The sequence below is a fragment of the Pteropus vampyrus genome, unplaced genomic scaffold (genome assembly GCF_000151845.1).
Source record: "Pteropus vampyrus isolate Shadow unplaced genomic scaffold, Pvam_2.0 Scaffold238, whole genome shotgun sequence".
Taxonomy (NCBI): domain Eukaryota; kingdom Metazoa; phylum Chordata; class Mammalia; order Chiroptera; family Pteropodidae; genus Pteropus; species Pteropus vampyrus.
The window spans coordinates 1,788,955-1,804,150 of record NW_011889019.1 but is presented as its reverse complement, the minus strand read 5'-3'; the positions used below and the strand labels follow the sequence as shown (position 1 = coordinate 1,804,150).

The following is a 15,196-nucleotide window of genomic DNA, read 5'->3' as shown; positions in this document are numbered from 1 at the left end:
TAGGGATGAGTTACCCACTGGAATTGGAACTAGGCAGATAACTAGGATACTTTGGGCAGGAAGCCAAGGGAATCTGTGCTACTAGCTTTAGAAAAAGAGCTCAGGAAGCCTACTTAATTCTTTTCAACAACTCTGTCTCTGGAAGAAATCTCTCATCACCTTGGAATTCTGAGGAACTCTGATAACTATGCACCTCACTTATGGTATATCTACCTCAGATCATCAGAGGGATTTTTTTTTTTTTTTAATGTATGCATCAGATCTACTCAACTAGAAACTCCTTGAGAGTGGGCACCACATCTTAACTATTTTATAATCCCCTATGCACACATGCACTTAGCATGATGCCTTTGCCCTCGGTAGACTCCCTCAGTTTCCCCGAGTGTCCCAACTGGAACAGACCTTGAAAATCCTCCACTGTAAGTCCCCATCTTCTGTCCCCCCCCCAATTCTCATGTAACAGATGAGGAAAGTGAGGCGAACCATTCAAAAGAACAGGAGATAAGCAGGGGACCACATTCATTAGTGAGAAGTCAGTTGATCCATGAAGAAAGGCCCCAAAGTTGGGGCTTGCTATGTAGGAAGACAGGGGGGAGCCCAGGGAAATACAGAGAGTTGGGGGACAGGAAGGACCATTGTGAAGACCGTTGAGGCTTTGCAGCCCGAAACCAGAATTCTTAGGCAGAGATTGGAGTCTATTCGACATCTATCACAGCATCACAAATCTGTGAAGTTTAGAGCCTATCAAGCCAAGGTGATTTGTTAAATGTCAGTAAGAGTAAAGATAAACCAGTGTGTTTTGCCTGCCACTACTTTTTCTTTTTAAAATCTTGTTATCTCTGTTGAACACAAGACACACAGACATTTGTCAAGAACTGATTCCTGGGCCCTTCTAAAGAACTGGGCAGATGCAGGATGCACTCACAGTCCAAGAACAAAGCAGATGTGAGGGGCTCTGATCACAGAGCAGCCTAAAAGACCCACTGCGTAGCTCCTAACCAGGTCACTGCCCTCCCTTCTCTGCTCTGCAGGGAGCAACTGTAGCCAATAAGTCTTTCTGCAGGGAGTGTGGGCGTGGGCATCTGTGCTCCAGATCCTTCTTAGCTCTCATCTCCTGGGCCAGAGCATTCATCAATGGTGAGCCCTCATCTCTGCCTGGGTCCTCCAGCCAGCCTCTAAACCCTTTCTTATGGCAGACAGCCTCCCTTCTAGCACAGTGTTTTAATTCCTCGGGCCTCAGGGAACTTCTAATTCTAATGTCTCAGGACTCTAATAGCTTTCAAACAGCCAGCTCATTGGTTAAGCAGTTACAAAAACTCAGAATTATCAGTGGTCTCACCCCTATCACCCTCCACTGTCCCTTAAAACAATAAAGGCCTCTTTCAGCCTCCCCGCCCCCGCCTTTTTTTTTTTTTTCCTACAGAAGAGTGTCTCCCTTATCAATTACAGAACATTCAGTGAAGGACTCAACTTCGAATCGCAGTGGGGTAAACCAAGTCTTCTGCTGAGCAGAAGGAGGGGTGGCTGCTGGTCAGCCCACAGTACTCCCTGTCAGGACACCACATGTCTTTACTTGTTGAATCTTGCAAACTCATCACCTGATGTTCCGATCTCCCAGTTCTACTGGTGTCTGAGGAGGAGAGGGTTTCTGCCTCGGAGAGGGCGTGAGCCCAGATGATGGTGGCTAAGGCCTCAAGACTCTGAGGAAAGGAAGCAGTGTTTCAAGGAGGGGCAAAACACATGCTCCAGCTCTTTCAAGTTATTATCTGAAGATAAACAGCTGGAACGGGTGCTGCCAGAAAAGTAAAAGGAGAGTTCGGCTGCAGGCTTGTGGCTTCCTAGGATGCCCCTGACAGCACCCTCTCTGCTCCTCCAAACCCAGCTTCCGACTTGAGTGTCCAGCCCAGCCATAGTACAGGTCCTTCTCTCTGGATTAAGGAACTCTTTCGGTCTCTGAAAAGAAACCATCAGGTGTGCTCCCAGCCCTCTGCCTCCAGGCCTTGCATGCGATAACTATGATGATAAAAATGCTCAAAGCCAGGAAATAAGCCAAGCTTTTTGACCCTTCTGCTTTCCTTCATATATAATTGTTTTCCTAGTCTCTGTATTTTTTAAATTTAATTCTAAGTACAAAACAGGCAGACACTTTGTTATTTAGGAATAATTTATACTATGTTCAGAGAATGACTGGGAGATTCATAGTGTGTTAGCTCTGAGAAGCAGTTGACATGATTTGCAGGAAATGTATTCAGGGAAATGCCTTAGACAGGAAATGGAGAGAAAATAAAACAAGACTGTCAGAGTATATGTGAAGGATGGAGGGAAGGAAGGATGGGCAGGTGTAAGCATCTTAGACTATGGTGCATTTCTAAGGGAAATTCAGCAAGGCTGTCAGGGAATCTTTGAGCCAAAATCACCCCTCAGAGGAGTCCCTCATCTTCCAGGACCGGGCCTTTGTATCCTTGATGCGGGGCTACTAAGTCATGGCTGGACTGCCCATGGGTAGTGTGACCTCTGTCTAAATGCCATGAGGGATTTCAGAGTGACACAGTGGGGGCCTTCAGTCAATCAGCTGTATGAGACCTTTGAGGCGTATTCTCATGGCTGCCACAAGTACATTCTATAATGTTTTTAGGTCAGCCCTACCTACTCATTGACTGAGGAAAGCTACTAAAGAAACGTGTCAACCAAAGGCAAGGTGACCAGGTTTCCAATATGCCTGTTAAGGATTTTGCCTGGGGTCAAGCAGGGGTGCTGGTGGCTGTTATATTTCTGACTGCAGTGGAGGAAAATGCTTGTTTCCCAGAGGCAACAAATGGGAGCCAGATCTGTGCTGTCCAGCCTCAGACACATGGACAAAGAAAGAACAATCATCAGAAACTCATGAGTTCCTCAAATGGCTAAACATGGAATTACCATATGATCTAGTCATTCCACTCCTGAGCGTATACTCAAGAGAAATGGAAGCATATGTCCACACAAAAACTTGTACACAAATGTTTATAGAAGCATTATTCATAATAGCCAAAAGGTGGAAACTGCCCAAATGTCCATCAAGTGACAAATGTATAAACAAAATGTGGTATCTCCGTACAACGGGATATTATTCAGCCATAAAAAAGAATGAAGTACTGATATATGCTACATAGATGAACTTTGAAAACATTATGCTCATTGAAAGAAGTCAGACAAAAAAGAATTCAGACAGAGGCATTCTTATCTCCCCCCAAAAGGTGACACACTGTATGATTTCATTTTTATGAAATGTCCAGAATAAGTAAATATATAGAGACTGAAAGTAGATTAGTGGTTGCCTAGTGCTGGAGTGTTGGGGAGTGATAAATAAAAAATATGGTGTTTCTCTGTGAGGTGGTGAAATGTTCTAAAATTGACTATGGCAATGGTTGCACATACCTGTGACTATACTAAAAACCATTAAATTGTATACTTTAAATGGGTGAAGTGGATGGTATGTGAATTATATCTCAATATAGCTGTTTTTTAAAAAAGTTGTAAAAATTATTTTTCAAAAAGAAAAAAAGAAAAAACAACCAACCACATGAACCTAGCCACCAAAAGCCAATGGCAGGGAAGTGGGTATAGGTGAAGAACTCAGGGAACTCTAAAATGACTGCTGAAGCTTGCTTTTAGTGCTAGCCCTGATGCAGCTCCCAGTCAGCTCCAGTGGGGATCCTCAGGGGTGTGGTTGGGTAAGCACACATGGTTCTTGCTGAGCCAATGGAGGGACATGAAAGAAGGATGAAGGAAGCGACTCTAACATGGAATCCTGATGGCAGAAATGCATTCTTACTCCAAAATTAAACCTTCAGTAAGAAGGAAGAGAGAAGCTACCATACCCAAGGAAAGACTATCCTATTGCCATGGCAACAAGTAACCCCCTCACACGCATGGTTTTAAATCATTTAATCTATGACAACTCATCTCGGTTTAACTGAACAACCACAGGCCTCAGTGGGCATGCTTCTGTAAGCCAGTCAATTAGCAACAGCCACACTCTGGTTCACCAACCAAACCCTAACCTGACCTTCGCACCTCCCAGCACCTTACAGATCACTTTCCTGCTCCACTCAAAGAGATTGTACCTAAGAGGCATTGCTCTGCCTTCCTTAAGTAAGTAATAGATTCAGCTTTTTGTTTCAGATATCGAGAAGTGATCTTTTCTTTAGACACACTCAGAGTCTGGAATAGTACCTTCCTGGGAATAATTTATCCTCACTTCTAGGACTATTACTAGCTTCTATGATGTGATTGGTGAATTAGAAAAAGGCCAAACTTTCTTCTAAACAAGGCCCCAGTGAGGACTAGATTTAATTTAGGAGGGAGAGGGGCTGCAATGTACCAAACTAAAAGACTACATTTCCAAACCCTTCTGCAGCCAAATTCAACCAAAAATTACTAATCTTTGACCATTTAGGTGTAAGTGGAATTGGCCTAAAGGGAGATGACTTGGCCAGGAGATGAGGCCTTTTGGCTCTTCCTCCCTTTCTTCTTAGAGTCTGGGTTGTGAATATGATGGTTGGAGCTCCTGCAGCCCATCTTTGGAGCATGAGGTGACACTGAGGAAGGAAGTCACACATCATGGAGGGTGGAGCAGAAAAGTAGAAGAAGCCCAGGATCCTAAAGACTCTGTGGAGCCACCATGCCATCTTGGACTTCACACCTAACTCTTTATTTCCTGGGTGTGAAAGAATTAACCTTGTGTTTTTAAGCCACTGTAGCCAGGTCTCTGTTACAACAGCTGAACATGGTTCCTTACCAATACAGAGGGATTTGAAATGGCAAGAGGGGAAAGGTTTACTTTTGGAGTAAGAATGAATTTTGGGGCATCAGGATTCCAGGTTAGAGTCATGATCATGCTGTCTCTTTTCACCCAGACTCTCTTCTGCTAGTCATGGATACTGTGGGGAAAAAAGGGTGGACTCCTCCTTGAGGACAGTCCCTGCCTTTGAACAGGAGTGCATCTCCCATGCCCAGTTTCTAGTCCTTTCCACACTGGAAAGGAAACATGCTTCCTCTTTAGCACACCAGGCCATTTGCTCATTCCCCTAGACTTACTGTAGGAAGCCAGCTCTTCTTGCTAAATGTTCTTAGCCAAATAGAATGGTAATGACCCAGAAACCAAAAGACACTCGGTCTTCTGCAGCAGTGATGTGCCAGGCACAGTGCTAAGCATTCTGTCTGCATTAACTACTTTTAGCCTCAGAACAGCAGCCCCATTTTTAAGTGAGTAACTGTGGCTTAGAAAGTTTAGCCCCCTGCCCCTGGTCACATCTAGGATGTAGCTCCAAATGCAGGCTTGCCTAAGTCCAAAGTCAGGGCTTTAACACAGCTCTAGAAGTTAGGAAAACCCTCCAGAGCAGCTGCAGCTCCACGCCTTGGTCATGATGGACTGCCCAGGTTGATAAAGACCTTCTCCCTCCCCCAGAACTTGGGCCCTAAGTTAAGCACCCAGTCCATCCACTTCCTTTTTGTTTGAGCAATAAGCTAGGCCTCCACTTCCCTTTCCTCTTACCCAGTGTCATAACAGATTACAGCTTTGCTGACCTAAAAATGGCTTTCCTGTTCCCCTTGGGTTCAGCACTTTGAATGCAGCACCCCTGTTCCCTCCACATGTGTCTCACAGATGATTTTAAGAGTAGTGGCTACAGATGGGGCTCCTGAGCTAAGAGTTGGATGTCTCAGCTCCTGCCCCTTGACCAACTGTGTAACTTTAGGGGTATCACCGAATTCCTGGGAATCATGTTTCCCCATCTGTGAAATGAGGACAACTGCTTTATCCTCTTCATGTAGATAATGGGTGGGAAGATGTTTTGGATAATAATTAGCTCGCATTTATTGCCTATTCACTGTGTGCCAGGGAGTGAGCTAAGCACTTTACATGTATTGTCTTATTTAGTTCTCATAAATCCTATGAGTAAGCATTCTCTTTTTTTCTTTTTTCTTTTTTTTTTTTTTTTTTTGAGGCAAGGCAACCCTTGGTTGATCCCACAGATTGCAAGGACCTTGTCAGCTTACCATCCCCTATTTCTTTCTTTCTTTCTTACCTTCTTTCTTTCTTTCTTTCTTCCTTTCTTCCTTTCTTCCTTTCTTCCTTTCTTCCTTCCTTCCTTCCTTCCTTCCTTTCTTCCTTCCTTCCTTCCTTCCTTCCTTCCTTCCTTCTTTCCTTTCTTTCTTTCTTTCTTTTTACACCTACAGCACCTGGTCTTCCTAGGTGGTCTCCTATCCAAGTACTAACCAGGCCCAACCCTGCTTAGCTTCCGAGATCAGACAGGATCAGGCTTGTTCAGGGTAGCATGGATCTAGACGAGTAAGCATTCTTATCTCCATTTTACATGAGGAAAACTGAGGCTTATAGAAGAAGCTAATTTGCTCCAAGTCACACAGCTAGTGCTAGTCCTTCGATTTTAACCCAGAGAGTATAACTACAGGGCCTATCCTACAGATGTGAGTGGTCCTTATTAGCTATATGTACTGTGGCTAATCATGGAGATGGCTGATGCTTCTGGATGGAAGACATTGCAGGAATTCAGGGATTGAGAGGTTGGTCCTTCACCAAAAAGGTGAACCCTGGGGGGTTGTAGGGTTGAGACAGTGTGTGCTCTGGCCATCTGGATGCCTCTTGTCCCCTCTCCTGGCACCACATGCCTCCTATAGGAGGCTCTGAGCAAGGTGCCTCAGGATGGAGGATCAGCAGATGTTCTGTAGCCCCTCCAGTGTCCATTTCAGACTGGGGGTTCATCCAGGGGCTCTATCTAGTCAGAGGTATCTATGGCCAAGGAAAAGGATAAGAAGGCTGCCACTACCCTGGCCCTCTTCATCTCCCCAACTGATTTGCAAAATCCCAGCCGCCTCAGCAGGTATGGCTGCCCCTCTGTAGGATTTTAGCCTTAACTTGTTTGCAGAACTCCCTCTGGTGGCAAAGATGCATGACCACATCCTTTGCAATATACCACTATCATTTTGGGAACTGTGCATATTCACACGCACATACATTCATAATGAATCCTCATAGTAGCCCAGTGGGTTCAGTATTATTATTACCACTTTCAGAATATAAAGAGAAGATTCAGAGAGGTTAAATCCTTGCTCAGTGTGTGTGGTAAAGTACTTACAGACTCAAACCTAACACTTTCTCTGCTTTCTCAGCAACTGTCCCCACATCTAGACCTCTGGGCATGAACATCAGTTTTCCTACAACAGCTTCCAAAATCACCTTCCTCTTCCTCCTCAAGCCACCAGTTCCCCTTTTTCAGTCTTACTCCACAGGTCGCAGCCTGTGTCCCAGGAGCAGAGGGTAGTGGTGTTGACTCCTGTGGCTGGGACCTAAGTCAGAGCTGGGCTTTGACTTCTCTGCAAAGACGCTTTCTCACATCAACAGTCTTTATACTCTCTCTGCTCTGTGTGTGAGAACCACTTTTTATTTTTAGTAAATCAATTAAGTTTAATATATACAGAAAAGTGCACAAATTATTAGTGCCTAGCTCACTGAATTATCAAATACATCCATGTAAACTCCTTTCTGATAAAAAATTAGAATATTACCACTCTTGTGCCTGCTCTGAGAATTACCACCATGGTAACTGCTATCCTGACTTCTAATATTTTAGATTAGTTATGCTTGCTTTTGAAACTTCATCTAAGTGGAATCATGCAATATGTACTTTTTTTGTGTCTGGATTCTTTCACTCAACTTAGATCATACCTGCTGTGGCATTGCTGTATCCACCTGAATACTATAGTATGCCTTTATATCCACATGCCACAATTTATTTCTCCATTCTACTGTTGATGGACATTGGGCCATTCTCACTATTTGGCTAATATGAACATTATCATATATGTATTTTATGTATACATCTCTGTTGAGTACATAGTGAATTGCTGGATTACGAAGTATAATCAGTGTATTCAGTTTTAGTAGATATTACCACGCAGTTTTTCCTTTTTTCTTGCTCCATCTTTTTATTTTATTTTATTATAGTGACATTGGTTAACGAAATGCAGTAAGTTTCAAGTGTACAATTCAACAATAAGTCATATGTATTTTGCATTGTACATTCACCACCCATAGTATGTAGTTTTTCAAAGTGATAGTATCAGTTCGTACTCCCACCAGTAGCACATGTGGCCAGTTGCTCCACATCCTCACCAACACTTAGTCTTTTTAATTTTAGTCTTTTTAATTTTAGCCATTCTGGTGGGTGTGCAGTGACATTTCATTGTGGTTTTAATTTGCATTTCCCTGTCAATTAATGAGATTGAGCATTTTTTTGTATGTTTATTGGACACTTGGATATCCACTTTTGTTAAGTGCCCCTTGCTCATGCCTCTTGCTCACTCTTTTTATTGAATTGTCTGCCTTGTTCTTATTGATTTGTAGGATTTTTAAAATATATTCTAATGTACTTCATTAGTTATATTTATTGCAAATATCTCCTCCTACTCTTTTTTTTTTTTTTAAGCCTATAGCACCTGATATTCCTAGATGGTCTCCCATCCAAGTACTAACCAGGCCCAACCCTGCTTAGCTTCCAAGATCAGACAAGATGGAGCACGTTCAGGGTGGCATGGCCATAGACTCTTCTTCTACTCTTTGGCTCACCTCTTAATGCTCTTCATGATGTCTTTTCATGAGCAGAATTTCTTACATTTAATGTATTCCAGTTTATCAATCTATTCTTTTATGGGTGGCGATTTTTGTGGCTCATCGAATAAACTACCAAGTTGTGGAAACTTGTGCAAATCACTTCACCTTTTGGACTTGGCAAAATGAACAGTTGGTTCAGATATTCAAATGAAGAGTTGGTTTGTAGATATTTTGAAGTTTCACGCATTAGTAAACTTGTTTTTAAGGAGAATGTATGACAAAAGGTCGGCAACTCTTTATTTTGGTAAATAATAGTGTTTGAAATAAACCTTCCATTTATTCTCAATAGAAAGGGCTTTGAACACCAGCATCATTATATTGTACTTATTTTACTGCAGAACAGTAAAAATACTGACACTAACCAGCATGTGACCTTTGATCTAGATGACCCCTCAAGTGTCTGCTTCCAGCACCAACATTGTAGTTTCATGAATTTCTCTCCAGCCTTCCCTTTATTCTTCATTCCCAGCTTTTTGTGGAACAAAATCATTCTTTGGTACCTCTTAAATCCCTCAGAAATTTATGTTTTGATCTTTGTGTTTCTAACTGTGGAATGAAAGACTATCTCAATTTGACTAAATAAAAACCGATCACAATTATTGGTATTTACATTTATTCTTGAATTTTTATCATTCGTGCACTTATTTTAGTCCCTCCTTTTCTCTCTACAACACACATATACTTATTATTCAAAGAACTTTTGTTGCAGGATATTTAAGAACAAGAGGTGTCTTAATCTGTTCTGGCTGCTATAACAAAAAGCACGGGCTGGGTAGCTTATGTGTGTTTTACGTGCTGTTGAGTTGGCTCTGACTTTGACTCATGGTGACCCTATGAATGAATGATGTCCATAAAATCATGTCCTCAGCAGCCCTGCTCAGCTCCTGCACATGACTTTTTCCTATGGAGTCAATCTATCTTATATTTGGTCTTCTTTTTTTCCTGCAGACTTCTATTTTTTCCAGTATTTTTTTCCAAAGAACTCTGCCTTCTCAGGATGTGCCTGAAGTAGGGTAACTTCAGTTTTGTCATTTTTGTAGCTTATAAATAACAGAAAGTTATTTCTTTCAGTTCCAGAGACTGGAAGTCTGCAATCAGAGTGCCAGTATAAGGGCTTGCTTCCTGGTTCATAGCCAGTGCCTTTTCACTGTGTCTTCACCTGGTCGAAGGGGCTAGGAATCTCTCTGGGCTCTCTTTTATAAGGCACCAGTTCCATTCATGAGGGCTCCACCCTCAAGACTTAAGCACTTCCCAAAGACTTCCCCAATACCTTCATCTTTGGGAGTCAGAATTTCAACACGTGAATTTTGGGGGGGACACATTATATCATAGTAAGGGGGAAAACTCACACTATATCAAATGAAAGAAGCGTATGCAAAAATTTTGTCGACTTCTGGTTCATTTAAAAGGTTGACTTACCGAAGTGTCTTATCGATAAGAGCTTAAAAAACGTAAAAATGAATGTTTAAAGCCTAATCAGCTCAAACCCACCAAGATCAAGCCTTAGTCTGACAAAATCAGATTTATTGATTTGAAGTGAGGGAGGAAAACGTCTTTTGTAAGGTTTTGGGTTCTGTGGCAGGAAATTGGGAATCAGCTTTGGTTTGGTTGCTGGTTCTCAAGTGAAATTAGACGAGATTAACAAAAGGGAACTGAGTGCTGTCATGAGGCAGTGATCTTGAGCCTGGAGAAAAGGTAAAACCGGATGTTGACTGTTTTACCACGGCAACGGACGCGAATCCGGAAGTGGCGCCAGAGGAAAAGGAAGTGAAGAGGACTGCGGACCCACGTGGGTTCTGCGCGTGTTTCTGCGTCCCTGGAAGCCAGTCTTTTAAGCTTAGTCGATATGGGTCGCTCAGGGAAGTTGCCTTCTGGTGTCTCTGCCAAGTTGAAACGCTGGAAGAAAGGCCATAGCAGCGACAGCAACCCCACCATCTGCCGCCACCGCCAGGCCGCCCGCAGCCGCTTCTTCAGCCGGCCCTCAGGTAGTAGGATCGAAACCCGGGCACGGTCTGCGGCAGGGTTCTGGGCGTGCCTGGGTCTGTATGGGTCTGGGCCTCTGTGGCCCAGACATTGGACCTTTCATCTCTTGGGAAGTGTCGGATCTGGAGCTGTCGTAAAGGCTACCCTCCCCATTTAACAAATTCGGAACCTGAGTCCACGGTAGGAAATGACTACAGGTGTGAGTGTTGGGACTTATGGCTATAAGTAACCTGGTGGCTTTCAAAGAGCTTTCGCCTTCATTTATTTCCCATATTCCCTGAGTGCAGCCCCCAGTCAACTCCCACTGGCACTTATGCCATCAGGACAGGGAAGCAGAAAATTTTACCTGCAGGGTTCCATTTCTGGGCTGATGAGGTAGACCGTCTTCAGAATTCAGCCTCTCAGGTTGGGGGCCTGGACTCTGCCGGTTCGTTTCGTAGGAGAGGTTCTTTTTTGGCCAAAAGGAAGTTTGGGGTAGAAGTCCGTGTGTGTGCGCGCGCGCGCGTGTTCCGGGGGGCGGGGGTGGTCTTACCTTGTGCTCTGGTTTTCAGGAAAGAGCGACCTAACAGTTGATGCTGTAAAGCTGCATAATGAGTTGCAGTCAGGAGCCCTGCGCCTGGGCAAAAGTGAAGCCTCTGAAATGGCTGTGGAAGAAGAGGACGCGCCGGCTCTCACGGAGAAGTCCTCGGCCACCTTCCTGAGTGGCCTCTCCGACTGCACCAATGTCACCTTTAGCAAAGTGCAGCGCTTCTGGGATTCCAACTCTGCTGCTCATAAGGAGGTAGGGGGAGAGTCAGGATGGCATGTGATAGTGTAGAGGGGCCAGACGCATGCTTTTTATTCCAAGGCGGGCTTTGCTGGATGCTGTGTCACCTCTCCTCCCCTTTGTGTCTCCTACTTATTAACTTCTCCTAGGGTAGGTTCCACTTTCTGCTTTTTCTTACATCTCTCTTTCTCAAGTGTAAAATTCTTGAGGGTAGAAATGTTTTGCAGACATTTCTCTTTTTAACTGTACCTAGCCCGGGACTTTTTACATAGAATATTTTCAAGAAAGACTTGTTGAGTAAATTAATGCTGAGTAACAGTGGTTAGAAATGTTTTATCTAACAACTAAATTTCCCTTTTTTAGTTTATATTTTTAAATTATATATATATTTGTATTTTTTCATTTAAATGAAAAATGTCAAAATTATACATGGTACCAAAGTGATGTAAGTAGAAAAAATGTGAAAGTTTTCTCCCAACTTAACTTCTTCATGATAGCTACTGTTAACGGGTCATTGTGTATCTACCTTCTGTCCCAAAAGAAATATAATGTAAGCCACATATATAACTTTAAATCTTCTAATGACCACGTTAAAAACAAAAAAAGTAAAAAGCAGGTGAAATTAACCTTAATAATATATTTAATTTAACCCAATGTGTACAAAAATTATCATTGCAACATATAATCAATATAAAAAATAATGAGATGTTTTACATTATTTTTATCGTACTAAAGCTTCAAAATCTTGTCCATATTTTACCCTTAACATCTCCATTTGGATGCTAAAGCTTCACTGAAAATATTTTATTTGTATTTAGAGTTCATAAAACTTACAGTTGAAAAGTAGATTCATATACCTAAATTGTTCTAAATCTGTTTTCCAATAATTGGCTTAAGTATTTGTTTTTAAGTTTAATTAATTAAAAATTTTAAATTAAAGATTCAGTACCGAGGTGGGGGGGTGACGTAGACAGGGTAAAAGGGGTCAAATATGTGGTGACAGAAAGAAATCTATGGGAGGTGAACACACAGTGTAGATACATATATGCCTTACTGTTAAAGTGTACAGCTGAAACTTATTGGAATTCATTAACCAATGTCACCATAAAAAAAAATAAATTTTAAAAAATTTTAAAAAGTAAGTAAAGATTCAGTACCTCAGTCACACTAGTCATATTTTAAGTGCTCACTAACCTCTTGTCAACATTACTGCTCTAGCCTTTTTTGTATATTTTATATACATTTTGTTTGTTTACTGAAACATGATTATGATTTTAAATATTATTTATATTTTTATATACAGTGTTCTGCAACTTTTTCCCCACTGAACAGCATTTATATGTTAATATACATAGTTATTCCTTATTCTTTTCTATAGTTACATAGCATTTGAATCTATCATTATTATTAATATTATAATACTATTATAATATCCCCTGTTGATGGCTGCTTGGTTGTTACAGTTTGTTGCTGCAGTGAACACACTTGTGCATAAATGCTTGCACATTTGTATAGATATTTCTATAAGAGATAGCATCCTAGAGGTGGAATTTTGACAAACATCTTCTGACTTTCCTATGTGGTGGGCCCTGTGGTGTGTTCCCTTGCTCTGAACACTGCTTTTCTTGTCTATCTGTGGGCTATGAGGAGACTAAGTTGTGAAGGAGCAAAGAAAAGAGTTACCCTGGGGTCGAGTTAAATCTAAAATAGATGTTATAGGTGCTTTCTCCCTCATGTACAGATCTGTGCTGTTTTGGCTGCTGTCACTGAGGTGATTCGCTCACAGGGAGGGAAGGAGACGGAGACTGAGTACTTTGCAGCACTGGTGAGTGGATGTGACTGGGGGCGGGTATTCAGAGTAGCAGGTTATTCAGGCTATAGAAAGAAGATGGGTGTCCCTGGCATGTGGGGAGAGAAGGACAACCTTGAACAGGTGAAAGTGCTTCTGTCATTTCCCAGTGGCTTGGTAAGGCTGGTGGTGTTTGCTGCATTATTTGTGTAGAACAAAAATCCATTAGTCTAGGTTTTTTCACCTTGATCTGTGAAGCTGAGTAAAACCCAAGGGATCCTCTAGAAAAAGTTTTCAAAATGTGGTTTGAAGGTCCCCAAGACCCTTTTGGGGAGTCGGCTAGGTCAAAATTATTTCTATGTTAGTACTCAAACATCATTTACCTCTTTGACTCTCACTCTCTCAGGAGTGTACCTTGGAGTTTTCTGGAAGTTATGTGATGTCTGATGACATTATTTTGATAGCTAATGGAATTGTGCTTGCATATTCTTGTGTTTGAAAATTTTCTTACTTTTAATTTTTAATATGGTAAGTATCAGGAGGTGTAACCTACAAAAACAAAAAGCCTTTGGGGAATCCTCAATAATTTTTAAGGGTGTAAAAGTTTGACAATCACTACTATAGAATAGGGTTGGCAAACCACTGCCCAAAAGCTTAATCTGAAAACAAAACAAAACAAAGGCATAATCTGACCTGTGGCCTGTTTTTGTACAGCCTGAGAGCTAAGAGTACTTTTTACATTTTTAAAGGATTGTTAAAACACTCAAAGAAGAATATGTAACAGAGACGATATCTGGCCTGCAAAGCCTTAAATATTTAACATCTATTCCTTTACAATAAAAATTTACTAATCTGCTCTAGAATAATGAAATAGATAGCAATACAGGGTTTTAATCATGTGCCAGGCAGTATTCTGATTGTTTCACGTATATTAGTTCAATTAAACCTCATAACTTATAAGAAGGAACTATTATCCTTATTTTACAAATGAGGAAACTGAGTCACAGAAAGGTTAAGTTGCTCACCCAAAGTCACACAGTGGCAAAGCCGGGATTTGAACTTTGACACCAAGCTTCTTGGTCATAACCATTTTGCTGGGCACATGAAGTGCCCCCAGCACCTCATGTGCCCAGTGTGACACATTTCCTGTTCACACTTGGTGATCTGGACCTCAGATGACAACCATGGAAGCAGTGGAGTCCCCAGAATCTCTGGCTGCTGTTGCTTACCTGCTGAACCTTGTCCTGAAGCGGTGAGTCCTGGCTCCTGTCTGAATCCCAACGCACTTTGTGGAGAGAAGAGGGTGCGGATGGGAGGAAGATCGGGGAATTGTTTAAAAGAGTGAAAAGATACTGGAGTATCTGGTGATAGTCTATAACATCAGGGTCCAGGGGTGGCTTGGGATGTTGTAGACAAAATGAGTGCTGGTGCCTGAAAAGGAGACAGCCCAGGTACAGTCATTGGGACTGGATGGATGGGGCGGGATGTTGGCGCGAGGATATCTGGGGGTCTGTAGCCAGGGTAAAGGTGGAGAGAGGATTGGGGTGAGTTTTAAAGGCCCGTCTTGGGTAGTATAGAGAATGGGTAGTGGAGAAGGTGAAGGAAGTAGGGAGCTCAGGTGCCATGTAGAGCTCATTGACCAGGTGTCAGGAAGGGTGAGCTCCTGTCCTGACTTGCTCACTCTCTGAGTGACTAGACCAGCACTGCCTCCCTCTGTCCAGCTGCCTCCAGACCAGGGCGGGGGCGGCATCAGCTGCTCTCAGAGGCCCCTCTGGGGTTCTGACTTTCTCTGTTCTCTCCCCACAGAGTGCCCAGCCCTGTGCTCATTAAGAAGTTCTCTGATACCTCCAAAGCCTTCATGGATATCATGTCAGCCCAGGCCAGCAGTGGCTCCACCTCTGCCCTCCGATGGGTCAGTTTCCCCTCTACCATCTCCCAGGGCCCATCTGATTAGGCTAAAGCTTGGTTGCTCCCTAGGAGGGGTGTGGAC

At 42.6% G+C, this 15,196-nt stretch overlaps 2 pseudogenes; both read right to left on the bottom strand.

Moving 5' to 3' along the window:
• Nucleotides 1-6,207: 6,207 nt before the first annotated feature.
• On the bottom strand, nt 6,208-6,326 carry LOC111728937 (annotated as a pseudogene).
• A 2,155-nt stretch (nt 6,327-8,481) lies between these two features.
• On the bottom strand, nt 8,482-8,600 carry LOC111728926 (annotated as a pseudogene).
• Between the last annotated feature and the right edge of the window lie 6,596 nt (nt 8,601-15,196).